Source organism: Dreissena polymorpha, chromosome 3 (genome assembly GCF_020536995.1).
Source record: "Dreissena polymorpha isolate Duluth1 chromosome 3, UMN_Dpol_1.0, whole genome shotgun sequence".
Lineage (NCBI taxonomy): Eukaryota > Metazoa > Mollusca > Bivalvia > Myida > Dreissenidae > Dreissena > Dreissena polymorpha.
In genome coordinates this window covers 138,956,997-138,972,567 of record NC_068357.1, presented here as the reverse complement: position 1 = coordinate 138,972,567, position 15,571 = coordinate 138,956,997, and positions in this window count along the sequence as shown.

Here is a 15,571-nt window from a genome sequence, read left to right as displayed (position 1 = left end):
ACAAATATGTAGTTGCCTCTAGTCGGTCGTGTGTTTATACGCGGTTGATTAGTTCCGTAACTTCCGGTGTCGCGACGAAGTTTATTCCGTGGCTCATGATGGCGTCTCCGGTACAGGCCCGATGATGGGTGACTAAGACTCGGTCGACGTAGAGCGCGTCGTTAGAAAGCGTCACATGCTTGCCGTCTTTTCGGACGTGTATCAAGTTGGGCACGAGCTTTCGTCTGCGCTCGTGGGCAGCCTTCGAATATTGGTCACTTACACGGTAATAAATGTCGGAAAGATATTCGTGCATTTTATTTTTAATTTCAAGTTTGTTACCATATTAATTGAATTTAACCACAAATGCTTTTTATTTTACCTTGTATTCATTGACCAATCCGATGTGGGCGGTCGATTTTGATTTTGCTTGCTGGGTCAATTATGTGTAGTTGCTGTTCACAAAATGAATTTACAGTTTTCTTATTTTCTAGATTCAACGCATTTATCTTCTTCAAAATTAAAAATATAGTAAATTGTCGCGCATAGATCGCGCTTGGAGGTCTATTAAATTTTCGGACAACTGCAAATTTTCGTTTTGCAGGGGTTTAAAGCTGTTTGGTAGATCTTGTTGCTTAGAGAAAACTTCATCGAATACTTCACTATCAAATGACCTAATCTATTCAGGTTCAGATGACATTTTTTCCAGTATTTGTTAGCTTCGTTTCAAGTGTTAAAACTTTTGCTTCCACCCGTGTTGCTATACATACGATAGTTTGAACTTCAATTTCGACTTCGTCTAGTTTATTTTATTCTAATTTGAAGTGTATTTGTCCGTCTTCGATTAAATGCAATGTCACAAGTAGGAATGAATCATTTTTGCATCAATGTGGGGAGGAGGTACCTGAGTCAGTTGGTTACCCACTGGTGAGTATGAAGTCCCGCCGCTCTGGTGCGTAGAAGGTGATGTGGTTAGATACTGGCTTCTTTGCATGAGTATCAACTGACTTGCGAGAAATTGTAAGTGTTGATGTAAAAAGGTCCCAGTCCAGGAAAGTTATCAAACGGAGTTATCGGTGCGTTCGTATTGGATGCCATTTTATGTAGTTAGTCACTATAAAAATTTTCTTGAACCGTTTAAACTCAATATGTTTTGTTTGTATGCGTGCGAGAGCGTACGTGTGTGCGTGTGCGTGCGTATGTGTTTGTGTGTACGTGACAGCGAGAGTGTATTCGCCTGAGTGCATGCATTTTTTGTTTGCCTCTCATATTTAATGACTTACTCTGGCAATATATGTTGTATGTGTGTAAGCTATAATGAATGAGTGCAATGTATATTGTTTATTTTTTTTAGACTTGTGAAATTCTTAAAACAATTCTTAAGAGCGTGCCATATATGTTATATGTTACATTACAAATAAAGAAAGAAAAGAAGAAAAACAAAACATTATAGTATTAAAATAATAATACATTACTATTAAAAATAAACAATACTTTATAAAATCAAATAAAACACACTTAAGTTAGCATAATAAAATACAAAATATGAAACCGTTACTTGTGAAAAGTCGTCGTTGATATAAAAAATGTAATAGTTACAAAGAACCAAATATAGTTTTAATATATATATATATATTAATTACTGTTCTTGTCAATTAGCTGATCACATAATAATGTAAAAATGCGCCTTTTTGGCACCTCCATGTCGAAAAGACACATTCCATTGGTTAATTCATTTAAAAATCATATTGGTTAACTGTAAAATCAACTAAAAACTGGTTAACATGATGTACGAGTAATTTGCGAGTATTAGCTAACGGGGGATTTGTACATAATGTAAGTTACTGCTACATGTCTAGTAATACGATAACTATGACACGATTTTTGACAATCAGATTTATTTGTGTGTGCGGTTTAAACATTTCATTAGCAAATGAATTGTAGCGCACAAATGACAGCGTTATTTTAACTGAGGCATATAATGCGTTGGCACATTTGTTGTCCATATACAGATGGCGGTAATCGAATGGCTTCTTTTCATTTTCAAATGTCTGATGAAATGTTTTACTTATACAGATTATGACTGTTTTCTATTATGCAACAGTAACTGTGTAGTTTAGAAGTCATTTCAGTAGTATAGCATAACAAGCTGGGCTGTACATAAATGCGGAATTTACGCAATCGGATGTCGAAGGAGAATTTTCAAATACTATATCATATGTCGTTACAGAATTAAAATAGAACACAATACTCTTTACTGTTCACAATATTCACAATAAATAAGCGGTGATTCCGTAATTCGAAAAACATAGGTATTAATACGGGCATTGTTATCATTTCATATTTAAAGACGTTTTCGCGTACATGTGCGTATTTGCTCAATCGCCAAAATGATTGAAGACATCACTTAACAGAATACTGTGCGTATTCCTACATTAGACACTTTTCAGTATTTTGTGTTTTACGGAAGGGAAAAACTTGCTCCTTAAGGTAGTGCGGTAGTTAGTGAGAAAACATACATTGCATTACTAAGAATTCGTGTTTTTGTCCACGTATTGTTTTCTTGAAAAATCATGGTAAAACGGGTCGTTCATAAATAAATAAATAAATCCAGAAACGGTCTTGTGTGCATTACATGACGTCGAGGTTTTGAAGCCGTTGTGTCCGAACAGGTGTGATAACAAGTTCAAAACACCCACGATTGCAAACCAAACAAAAGGCCATTAAAAAACACGATTTCCTTGTAAACATAAACGTTAACTTTAAATCGTCTGTAAATAAAGCTTGAAAACAGCGAACCGTTCAAGGCACCGTTGCGACGTTTGCAGCCTGAACTCATTAGCAATGTCCATGGACATAAACTTGAATTTAGGACAAGGGAGTTGTGCGAGCATAACAAAAAGCATATTCTTCAAATGTGGTAAATGTCCGTAATTTAAGACGGGGACATTTGGTTCTGCATCGTTGGAATCGTGCACACATGAGGATGAATACCCATTTTAGGCGCATTGACAGAACTACTCACATGATCAAAATAATTTTAAAACTCGACTTGAAATGGCTGAAATAAATAAATCAATACAGACATCATTCCAAGTCTTTCTCTCTGGTTTTATGAATATAAGCGAGTTCCATTCGTCTTATGCAATGGCCCAGCAGACTTCCCAAGGTTGATGGAAGGGTGCATGGAAGAAGTCATTCTCAGAGAATATATTATGACGAAATCTTGTATTTTCTTCTTCAGTATGGAAAATGGTTGAGCGACTTGAATCTGTTTTTTACGCAACGAGAATCATGCGATTTAAGTTGTTAATAAAAGGAGTCTAATATTTAAGCGATACGTGGAACGAAAACTGATCCCGTAAACAAAAATACGGTTTCGAACTCTCAAATAATACAATCTGCCAAAGAGGTCCGTAGTTTCCTCTGATTTGCCGCCTACTACCGACGATTCATTGCACACTTTGCCTCAATTGTCCGTCCTCTGTATAATGTATTAAGCGAAAATCCTGAAACACAGAAAAAAGCAAACACAAGACCCGTAAGCTGTGAAACACAGAAAAAAGCAAACACAAGACCCGTAAGCTGAAAACTGACGATTCAACGTGAGGAGAAAGCAGAACAATGCATTTGACTCAATAAGGTCAAACATTACTACAACCCCAGTTTTTGCATACACGGATTATCATGAACCGTTCCGATTGCACACTGATGCCTCTGTCAGTTGCCCCGATGCGGTTTTTGATCATGAAGCTGTGTCGACTATGCAAGAGTGTTAAACAGTCTGATCGCAACTACCAGTCAGCAAATTTGTATTGTTCGCCTTTAAGTGGGCTATCCGCGAAACATTCCACAACTACGTATACGGCGTGCAATATAAAGCTAAAACGGTAAACAACCCTCCGACCTATGTTCAAAATACTGCCAAACCTAACGCGTGTGGTTAGAGATGGGTTACCGCCCTTGCCAACAATATTTTTAGGATAAATTATTGTTCCAGCAGGCTAAACATTGAAGCGGAATAGCTTTCAAGCCATAGTTAGATCCCAGCTAACACAGTGTCACAAGTTTTATTTCATCAGATGACAAAATTAATACAATAAAATAATTATTATGGCAAATTGATTATACTGTCCATTTTAATAACTTCATTAATATGAACAGGCGTTTACATTATCATTATATTTAATTATATATCGTATTGTATAGTTGTTTAATTTTGAAATTGCTGGTGAATTTATCGTAGTAACTCAAAATTCTTTTTCATATATCATGTGTATGTATTTCTAAATGCGATATTTAATTATTTTTAAAATTGCTGGTAAATTTAAAGTGGTAAATAAAAATAACTTAAACTGTTTTGCTACCATATTTGTTTTTACTAATGCCATGATGTAAAATGTTGCGACAAAAAGTCGCGGCAGACGAAATCTTTTGGGAGAAGGGATTTATGTCATGGTCCATGAAATTATTCGTTATCACTTCATAAACAATAAACGTTGCTCACGATCATAACAATACATTGATTTATTGTATATTCTATTTATGTATCGTACTTTTCTACATAATAGATAGCTAAGATTATATGAACAGTTGAAGTCACGAATTACACGTAAGTTCTAGTCTTTTCAATTAAACAAAATGTAATTTCCCCTACTGCTAACAATAATGATATCACTCAGGCTCGATATCCCAATCACTGATTGTACTAAGCCAACCATTTTTAATCCAACACGATTTGTCACGAATGTCACATGCGATATTTTGACTTGGAATTAAAAAAAATCATTTTATATTTAATGTTTATCATATACATTTTTTAGGTTAATATACTTTTTCTTCTGTTAATATGTGTGTATTAATTTAATCAGTACATGCATTATATTACATTTTATTAATTGCTTCTATTTTTATATATTTCTTGATTTATAAATTGGTTTCATTTTCCTATGTCTTGTTTACGCACTTAATACCTCTAACGATAACATCTAAGGAGGGCACCGATGACAGGCCGTACGGGAATACCCATTAGCGCATTTGTCTGTCCCCTGCCTACACATCAAGGGTTATGACCGGGGACAAGCTGACATAATGCAGAGCAAAAATCTACTCACATCATAACCGCTATCGTAAACACAAACTTAAACTACGGGAGGGTAATCCCCATAGGCACATAGTAAGGTTGAGCGACTTTTATTTTATGCTTTCTGGTGGTTTATAGAGAAATATCAGTGAATTTAAACTGATAATTTCACTGTTTCAAACAGTGAAAATTGTCAGTGAAAATTATCGATAATTTTTACTGTTTTCTGTGAAATGACGTCACTTTTTGACGAAATGACGTCATTATGCCAGCGAATTTCTATAGTTAAACACTTAAACAATGTACATAAACTGTGAAAATAAAGCATAAAATAAAAAGAAAATTTGTTGGATTCGGTAGAATATCGATTTTAATTCACTCGTAATCATAGAAAAAAATATATTTTCTATGATCACTCGTGAATTAAAATCGATAATCCACCGAGTCCAACAAATATCCTCTATATATTGATGAACTTTAATAAAACTTTCTTCTGACCAAATTCAGGGTTCCGCGAGACGCTCATCATTCCTCTCTTAAGCTGTTTCCAGCTATCGAATACGCGACAAGCACGCATATAACATACTTCCACTCATCTGTGAAAGACGCAATGAGTGCGGAGTTGGGTCCACCTTCTACCCACAATGCAACCTCCAAAAAAAGAGAACGCGTATAAAAAGTGTAAATAATGTTAAAATATGACTGCTATATTTTCATATGTAGACCTGTACATATAATAATATAATAATATATATTGGGTAGAGCTTGTCAGCTGGGCTAGCAGCGCAAAATTCCATTCCATCCGGGAATTTGGCTCTGATGCCTTGACTGACTTAATATGACATTAAAAAATAAGTCCATCGCATGCTCTCTCTTTTTTTTTATATTGTTTGTTTTATGCAGTGTCTCTGAAAAGCTGTGCAGATGACACATAAATGATCCAGTGGTTACTCTCTTTTGCAAGTGTCCTTATAGAGTGATAGTCCGTTGCAAAACTATGTATGCCATCTGAGCTAAATTAAGATTTTATAAATGAAAACTTCATTAATCGTTTTACTCTGAAATAGCAAGTATCAGAGGTTAAATATTTAGTGCGTAAAATCGGCTAGTGGTCATATACTAAATTTATTCATAGCATACACTTGTGTAAACATGGCAATCCGTAAGCCTCGTTCTGAGAAAACTGGGCTTTATGCATGTGATTAATCAGAGACGACACTTTCCGCTTTTATGGTATTTTTAGTTTCGAGGAAGTCCCTCTTTACCGAAAATCAAGTTTAGGCGGAAAGTGTTGTTCCTGATTAGCCTGTGCGGACTGCACAGGCTAATCTGGGACGACACTTTACGCAAATGCATTAAGCCAAGTTTTCTCAGAACAAGGCTCATTTATAAAGACTCATATTTTTTAAGTATCAGAATATACATCGTTACAACGGCAAGGCCCAGATGTGTAATATATTGCATGGAACGTCTTTTTGTTGGTCTCTACTAAGTTTGTTCAAATTACGCCCAAATTATTTTCATATCGGCACGCCAAGGGACTTACTTGTTTCTTTAATATATTTAAGGTGATAACTCCCTTCAAAACTGAATTAAAGTTCAATTAACCATGTGTTTATGTTTGTTATTACTGAAGCTGCGGTAAATTTCCAGTAACGCGTTACACAAGATTAAAGATCTGTCTTTTTTTCTGCTAGGAAAGAGTAATAACTCCGGTTATGTTTTAAATAAAACAACATATTTGTACTTTTACAAACCGGTTTATCCGACCCCCACCACACTTCCTGACCACTCCTCAATCAAATATCTTTGTAAAATATTTTGAAATAATTCAAACAATCATAAGTCCAAATTTTCGAACGTTCAGTAAGTTACGGATGCTGCGACAAACTCTGATACCGCACACAATGATCCCGAGGCGCAAAAGAACCTTTTCATCTTCGAAAATACACGAACAGTAAAATATGCATCTGCCTTCGCACTTACAGTCGCTGTTATCACGAGTTATCCACAACACGTAACAATATCATACCCTACTTCGTATGTTCTACAAATATCGTTATCTATTATTTTTTACTACTTGTACGAACACTGTCGCATACGGTGTCTTGCATGTCCTATCAATTTATGATTTAGTTAATTGACTCTTCAGTAAACATTACCTCTGACAATTATAATACCTAGTCATGTTTCGTTTTGTTTTAATTTTGTCACCAAGAATAAATACTTTAATATTATTTATCGCGACAAATGTTCAACGCCATCAGCATCACCACCAGTAGCTGCAGAAACAGTAAAAGCAGCCGCAGCAACGACACAAACCATAGAATCGAAAGTATCAAAATCACTACTATCATCACTAACCACTACCGTCAGTAACAACAATTGTTATTGCAATTATCATTCATCATTATCATTGTTGAAGACCATCGTCGTCATGGTCGTCATTATCCGATCATTGATATTAAAACAACTGGATTCTAACTGAACAGGCGTCACTAAACCGATACATTTGTATTGTTACTTATTGTGAAATGTCAAACTCTCTGTAGGCGAGATTTACAACTACATCACTGATTTCTGTATTACGTGTAACATACGCGGCCCTAAAGTTATCAATGATCGACATATTTATGGTTAAAGCGAGTGTTATACGTTGGAACAAACAATAGAAATAAACATTCAGGGCGGTAACCAATCAAGTAACATTATTAATTGATATTATTTGGGTGAATTTATCGATGGATAAACTGCGACGAACTATGACAAGTGTGGCTAATAGTCGTCATCTTGTAGGTCACCAGGTCGTCAGTACATACCTGCTGTCGGCAATCGACAACAGACCATTTTAAACATAATATAATGCTTATAAAGAGCTTAATTAACACCAATCACGATTGTAAAATCATTAAGGTGCCTTGGAATAAACTATTTATGTTAATACGATAAAATACAGGTCAGACGTTATCCGTTGCAAATATTGTCAACTAAATTAAATAATTTGTGAAACTATTGTCATGCTCTGATAAATCCGGAATGATAGAAAGTATCCAGTTGTATTTTATAACAAAGTATAATACTTAACAAATTTTGATCCAGAATTTCATTGCAAGAAGGGACACAAACATACCGAAAGCTATTAATGAATTCAAGTAATTCATGTTGGACCCTTTGACATATCTTAAACTGATATTGAGATATCTCACAATACCTTTCAGGTTCTCCCTCCGTAATGATGACGAGGTTGTAGTGGCTGTTCTCGTCCAACTTGTCATAGTTTGACCATCATGTTCTCTCCTCATCGGCATTCTTTTTCATGGGACTTCAAGTATTTGATGTTCAAAAATAATGGTGTGTACCGACAATAATTGCGTTATCCAGTCCTTTTTAACGATAATGCTATTGCGCTTTGATTCTATCGAATATACGCTTAATAGTACAATTTATAAAACGACAATTTTGTAGAAAGCATTCATAAACAGAACGTTACGGACTTTCAAATAGAATTGACCCTATAAATGGCGAAAGCGAAAAGAAATCGATGGTTCTAAAAAGAGTCATGTTCACAGTGTGTATATGTTACTTGCCTTATAAGGTGAGCTTTGTTTTGTAAAATCTGGCACTAATCAGCCTATGCGGACTGAACAGATTAATAATTTGACAACACTTAACGCACATGCATCAAACAATGTTTTCTCAGAGTGCGGCGTATTTATGTTAATGCTACATTTGTATTTTACAACAACTAAACTATGCATTCCGCTGGCATTACGCAGCTAAAAAGTGAGAAAAATGTGATATACAACTCAACATTTTCATCATGGCAGTTTAACGCTTGCAATGGAACCAACTGTGTCGGTGGCAGACCGTTGAAGTGTGGTCTCTATGATAGCCGTGTACGCTGCCAAGTCTCCATAATAGATGTCTCTATAATAGCCGTGTACGCTGCGAAGTCTCCATAATAGATGTTGGTTCTTTACGAATATACTCGTGGTCCAATGAGCAATTAAATAACCCAAACAGTGTAAGGCAATCCGTTTATTATTTTTTATGCAATAATTATGATAATGATAAAAATAGTAATGACTAAAACATATTGATTTATTTACGAAAGAAGCTATTTACAATTATTAATAGTATTGCAACGACATTTCCATATCTTCGAAAAGGATACTTCTTCCAATCTAATTGCTTTACGTGGTGGAAGGCTTTCTTGAAAATGTTTTACTTCCGTAACATCAAGGTGAAAACCCCACAATAATCCCCGTCAATATATTTGTCCACGTGTTCTAAATCTGTCACGAAACGCATGCTGCACTGTTGATGCATTCTGCTCTTAAACCTATCCTAATTTTTGCAAATGTAATTCGTCATGATTTATGCTCATCCCTTGTAGCAAGACGAGCGAATGCAGCTCAATCTAATATTTAATTAAGCCTCAGTTTAAGATCAACAGTCTGTTTTCGTAATTCTAATTATGACGAATGCAATATTGCAATACAACTAATTGGCGTCGAATATCAAGCATAGGAAAACTGTATATGATTAATTTCTTCAAGCTTTTTTAAAATGATGAATTGCAAAACGTTAATGAATGCTAATGTTATGTATTTAGTTTCCTTATATTAATATATGGTCATTAAATAAATTTTTCTCACAATGCAACTTTTAAAGGAACTCATATATAATCGAAATTCTTTTAAGATCAGACGCATGTCTGTACTGTGTTTATCAAAGTAGGCACGATTTGACGCATGACGCATGACGTCATTTTATTAAATACCGCGTCTAAATCCTTTAAATACTTAAAATGATATTAAAATAAAATGCAATATCAACTCAAATGATCTTGAATCTCCACTATAACAAGAATAAAATAAGGCCGTACAGCCGCGTATTGCATCGACTTTTATAAGAATGCTCGTTTGTAGAGGAATGCCTATAGCAACCTCCCCATCCGCGACCCTTATTTGTCTAAGCTCCATACGCGCCTGGGTCGGACGGCGACCCTTATTTGTCTAAGCTCCATACGCGCCTGGGTCGGACGGCGACCCTTATTTGTCTAAGCTCCATACGCGCCTGGGTCGGACGGCGACCCTTATTTGTCTAAGCTCCATACGCGCCTGGGTCGGACGGCGACCCTTATTTGTCTAAGTTCCATACGCGCCTGGGTCAGACGGCGACCCTTATTTGTCTAAGCTCCATACGCGCCTGGGTCGGACGGCGACCCTTATTTGTCTAAGCTCCATACGCCCCTGGGTCGGACGGCGACCCTTATTTGTCTAAGCTCCATACGTGCCTGGGTCTGACGGCGGCCCTTATTTGTCTAAGCTCCATACGCGCTTGGGTCGGACGGCGGCCCTTATTTGTCTAAGCTCTATACGCGCCTGGGTCGGACGGCGGCCCTTATTTGTCTAAACTCCATACGCGCCTGGGTCGGACGGCGGCCCTTATTTGTCTAAGCTCAATACGCGCCTGGGTCGGACGGCGGCCCTTATTTGTCTAAGCTCCATACGCGCCTGGGTCCGACAGCGGCCCTTATTTGTCTAATCTCCATACGCGCCTGGGTCGGACGGCGGCCCTTATTTGTCAAAGCTCCATACGCGCCTGGGTCGGACGGCGACCCTTATTTGTCTAAGCTCCATACGCGCCTGGGTCCGACAGCGGCCCTTATTTGTCTAAGCTCCATACGCGCCTGGGTCGGACGGCGGCCCTTATTTGTCTAAGCTCCATACGCGCCTGGGTCGGACGGCGACCCTTATTTGTCTAAGCTCCATACGTACCTTGGTCGGACGGCGACCCTTATTTGTCTAAGCTTCATACGCGCCTTGGTCGGACAGCGACCCTTATTTGTCTAAGCTCCATACGCGCCTGGGTCGGACGGCGACCCTTATTTGTCTAAGCTCCATACGCGCCTGGGTCGGACGGCGACCCTTATTTGTCTAAGCTCCATACGCGCCTGGGTCGGACGGCGACCCTTATTTGTCTAAGCTCCATATGCGCCTGGGTCCGACAGCGGCCCTTATTTGTCTAAACTCTATACACGCTTGGGTCGGACGGCGGCCCTTATTTGTCTAAGCCCTATACGCGCCTGGGTCGGACGGCGGCCCTTATTTGTCTAAGCTCCATACGCGCCTGGGTCCAACAGCGGCCCTTATTTGTCTAAGCTCCATACGCGCCTGGGTCGGACGGCGGCCCTTATTTGTCTAAGCTCCATACGCGCCTGGGTCCAACAGCGGCCCTTATTTGTCTAAGCTCCATACGCGCCTGGGTCGGACGGCGGCCCTTATTTGTCTAAGCTCCATACGCGCCTGGGTCGGACGGCGACCCTTATTTGTCTAAGCTCCATACGCACCTGGGTCGGGAGGCGGCCCTTATTTGTCTAAGCTCCATACGCGCCTGGGTCGGACGGCGACCCTTATTTGTCTAAGCTCCATACGCGCCTGGGTCGGACGGCGACCCTTATTTGTCTAAGCTCCATACGCGCCTGGGTCGGACGGCGACTCTTATTTGTCTAAACTCCATACGCGCCAGGGTCGGACGGTGGCCCTTATTTGTCTAAGCTCCATACGCGCCTAGGTCGGACGGCGACCCTAATTTGTCTAAGCTCCATACGCGCCTTGGTCGGACTGCGACCCTTATTTGTCTAAGCTCCATACGCGCCTGGGTCGGACGGCGACCCTTATTTGTCTAAGCTCCATACGCGCCTGGGTCGGACGGCGACCCTTATTTGTCTGACCGCCATACGCGCCTGGGTCGAACGGCGGCCCTTATTTGTCTAAGCTCCATACGCGCCTGGGTCGGACGGCAGCCCTTATTTGTCTAAGCTCCATACGCGCCTGGGTCGCACGGCGACCCTTATTTGTCTTAAGCTCCATACGCGCCTGGGTCGGACGGCGACCCTTATTTGTCTAAGCTCCATACGCGCCTGGGTCGGACGCAAGATGCAAGAGGAGTCTACAGTAAAAGCAGGCGAGGTAAGGACGCTAAGTTGTTCACGATACAATGAGTCGCGTTCTGAGAAAACTTGGCTTAATGCATTTGCGTAGTGTCTCCCATACAAGCCTGTGCAGTCCGCACAGGCTAATCAGAGACACTTTCCGCTTTATGGTATTTTTAATTTCAAGGAAGTCCCTCCTTACTGATATTCAAGTTTAGGCGGAAAGTGTCGTTTCTGATTAGCCTGTGAAGACTGCAAAGGCTTATCGGGATGACACTTTACGCACATGCATTAAGCCCAGTTTTCTCAGAACATGTCTCAAATGTCTAAACGACATTTTCATGGAGGTTGAATTATCTTTTATTATAAGCTGCTTCCCGTGTTTACCAAAATTGGTTGGCTTCATAATGATGAATACTATTTTTAATGACATTCTGATGCGTTATTTTCAACCAATATGTATTGAGCATTTCTAGTTCCTTAATGATGTTCATAAGTCATATCGTACGTGTTTGTTAAGAACGCGGAAGTGATTTTGGTACCCATTTTGTGACTTTTGACAAATTTACACTTTGAGTTCTTTAAGTAGATATAGTTAAAGGAACCGTTTATGCAAGCAAGTAAAGAACAACCCATCACATGTCGAAAAATTATACAAGACATTTAGTGTGTTTTAAGATTAAAAGTCTAGCTATTAGGTCAAGTCACACATTAACATAAATCCTCAAATAAAGTGAAGATTGTAACTAGCCAAATGCATTCAATGATAATTTTTAATAAAAAATGACTTTCACCTGATGCCAGAGCTGTTCTGCATCATATCAGGTGTGGTTCATGGCTCTCTTCTTTATGTATAACTATCGTTTGATTAGAGCTTACTAAGGTTATTTTATAAACCTGCAAGTGCTGGTAAGCAACTCGTATCCTAGCTGCTCTTACTTTTAAGCTTTGAGCTTTAACTAAGGTACCCTTTATGTATTGCCTGTTCTATGTCTTTCTGTCTTGTCAAATTTCAAACAAATGTGCCAAATGAAATAACGTGAATGTTTAACACGGCAGTTCCTTTGGAGTTCTTCTTTATTATGAAGGGGCAAACATAGTATTGATTGTTTTCATAAATAACACCTCCGGAAACCCGATATGCTGTGAAAAGTTAGATGTGCTTGGAAAAGTTGCCGATAGATTTCGTTGAATTTCGGTAGGCTAAGTAAATCCAGTGCTTTATTTGTTTAAAGTCATTTTTGAATTTATATATATATATATATATATATATATATATATATATATATATATATATATATATATATATTTGTATATGCAAAGGAGGTATTACCATGTGTTACTAAAATCCTGGTTACTATTATTCAGGATTTATTGAAATATGGCTATTTAAAGTCGACGATGCAGGGAATTATCCCATATTTAGCACTTTATTTACAAATTTCTTTAAAGGTATGCATGTGAAAAAGTTTTTGCACCGACAATTATATCAACCAATGTCACCGAGTAACATATCCGCCAGGGTTTCTTTAAAAAAATGGTATTGGTGGAAAAATTCGACTTTACATTCAACATGTTGTAAAAATGATATGACCTGGTGCAGTTCAAAAGATGTCAAGATATGGATTTTTCTAACATACCTCCTTTGAATATACCAAAATATATTTTAATTCAAAAATGCCCTTTAACAATTATTGAACTGGATTTACTAACCCTACCGAAATTCAGCAAAAATTTATCAGCAACTTTTCCAAGCACATCCAACTTTTCACAGCATATCGGGTTTCTGGGGGTGAATAAGGATACGCTTATACCATAATACCATTAAATATATAGAGAATACTATGTTAGTGTGATTGTGTACTTAAATTTATCCCACGAGTGAAGAAAGGTTTACATGGCGAGGCTTGCCGAGCCTTGTAAGCCTTTCTGAGACGAGTGGGATAAGTTTAAGTACACAATCACACTAACATAGTATTCTATTTATCCTACAATATATTTTTTTACATAATTTATGCCTGCTGCAATCAAAATAGTAGTATTTAATTGATAAAATATAAGCAAAAACACAAAATTAATTGAATCTGACATTGCGTAGTAATATAAATTGAGATCTTTCCCCTTTTACGGAACTCGAAATAGTTCTTAAGAATACCACGCAAAGTAGAGTAACGAGACAAAATATCGCTATACGCCTCGATTCAAATTTTATCAGCGTTCCAAATGTTACACACTCAAGTAAAACACAGACGGTTTTTGTTATAACTTCAATTCTTGTTTCACATTTGTAAAATACCAAAAACACGAGTGGCTGCCATTTTGAAATTTACACCTTCGTGAAGCATGATTCAGCATTTATCCTCGCCAATATTGTTAATTTTAGTCTATAAACAACTCTTCTTTTTACACACTTTTTACTTACTGACGTAAAAAAGTAAAACATCTACGGGTTATTGTTCTACTCACTGAAGTTGTGTAAAAACCATGTTTATGTTCGTAAAGTTTAATTTGCTTCCATGACTAGTTAAAATTCTGGAAACATTTCTTCATCGCAATCCATCTTTTCCGTTTTAAAGCACTGGATGTAAGCAGACAATTCTTTGTGGATAGACATTCTTTGATCGACTGACAAAGGAAAGACTTATTCATCAAAGAAATTACCCTTTTAATTCAATATCGATTTCCTTCAAAAAGTTAAAGAACAATTTACTGACACTTTTCTTAAATTTAATCCATTAATTGTTCAACAAAACATCGCGATATTCGAGTACATTCGACATTTTAACGAAATCGAAAATGGAGTCTCACCAGTTTCATTCCAGTTTTATATCCAAACACTGTGTTTTTCACATTCATAATATTATAATAATCAATCGTAAACACACACACTCGTAAACTCGTTAAACGACTGCGTACCCAATGACCTAAATGACGCAATCAGGGGTGAAAGGCCAAAAAAAACTAGTCCCTACGTATTGTTCTTAAAATATGTGTGGAAGAAACCTGATCTAAAAATAACCGTGGAGAAAACATTATCTTTTCTTTATGAGTCGTATTTGTTCTATAAAATCATTTAGCTGTAGGATAAATAGAGAATACTATGTTAGTGTAATTGTGTACTTAAATTTATCCCACGAGTGAAGAAAGGTTTACATGGCGAGGCTTGCCGAGCCTTGTAAGCCTTTCTGACACGAGTGGGATAAATTTAAGTACACAATCACACTAACATAGTATTCTATTTATCCTAAAATATTGTTTTATTTAATTTATTCCTAAAATAAAAACAAAAACACATTAAATTAACTGAATCTTACATTGCGTAGTAATATTTATTGTGATCTTTCCTGTTTACGGAAATCGAAATAGTCCTTAAGAATTCCACGCAAAAGAAAAGTAACGAGACAAAATATCGCAATACGCCTCGATTCAAATTTAATCAGCGTTCCAAATGTAACACACTCAAAAGAACACAGACGGTTGTGTTCAAACTACAATTCTTGTTTCACCACTGTAAAACCAAAAAACAAACATGGCTCCCGCCATTTTGAAATTCACAAAATGTGTAGACA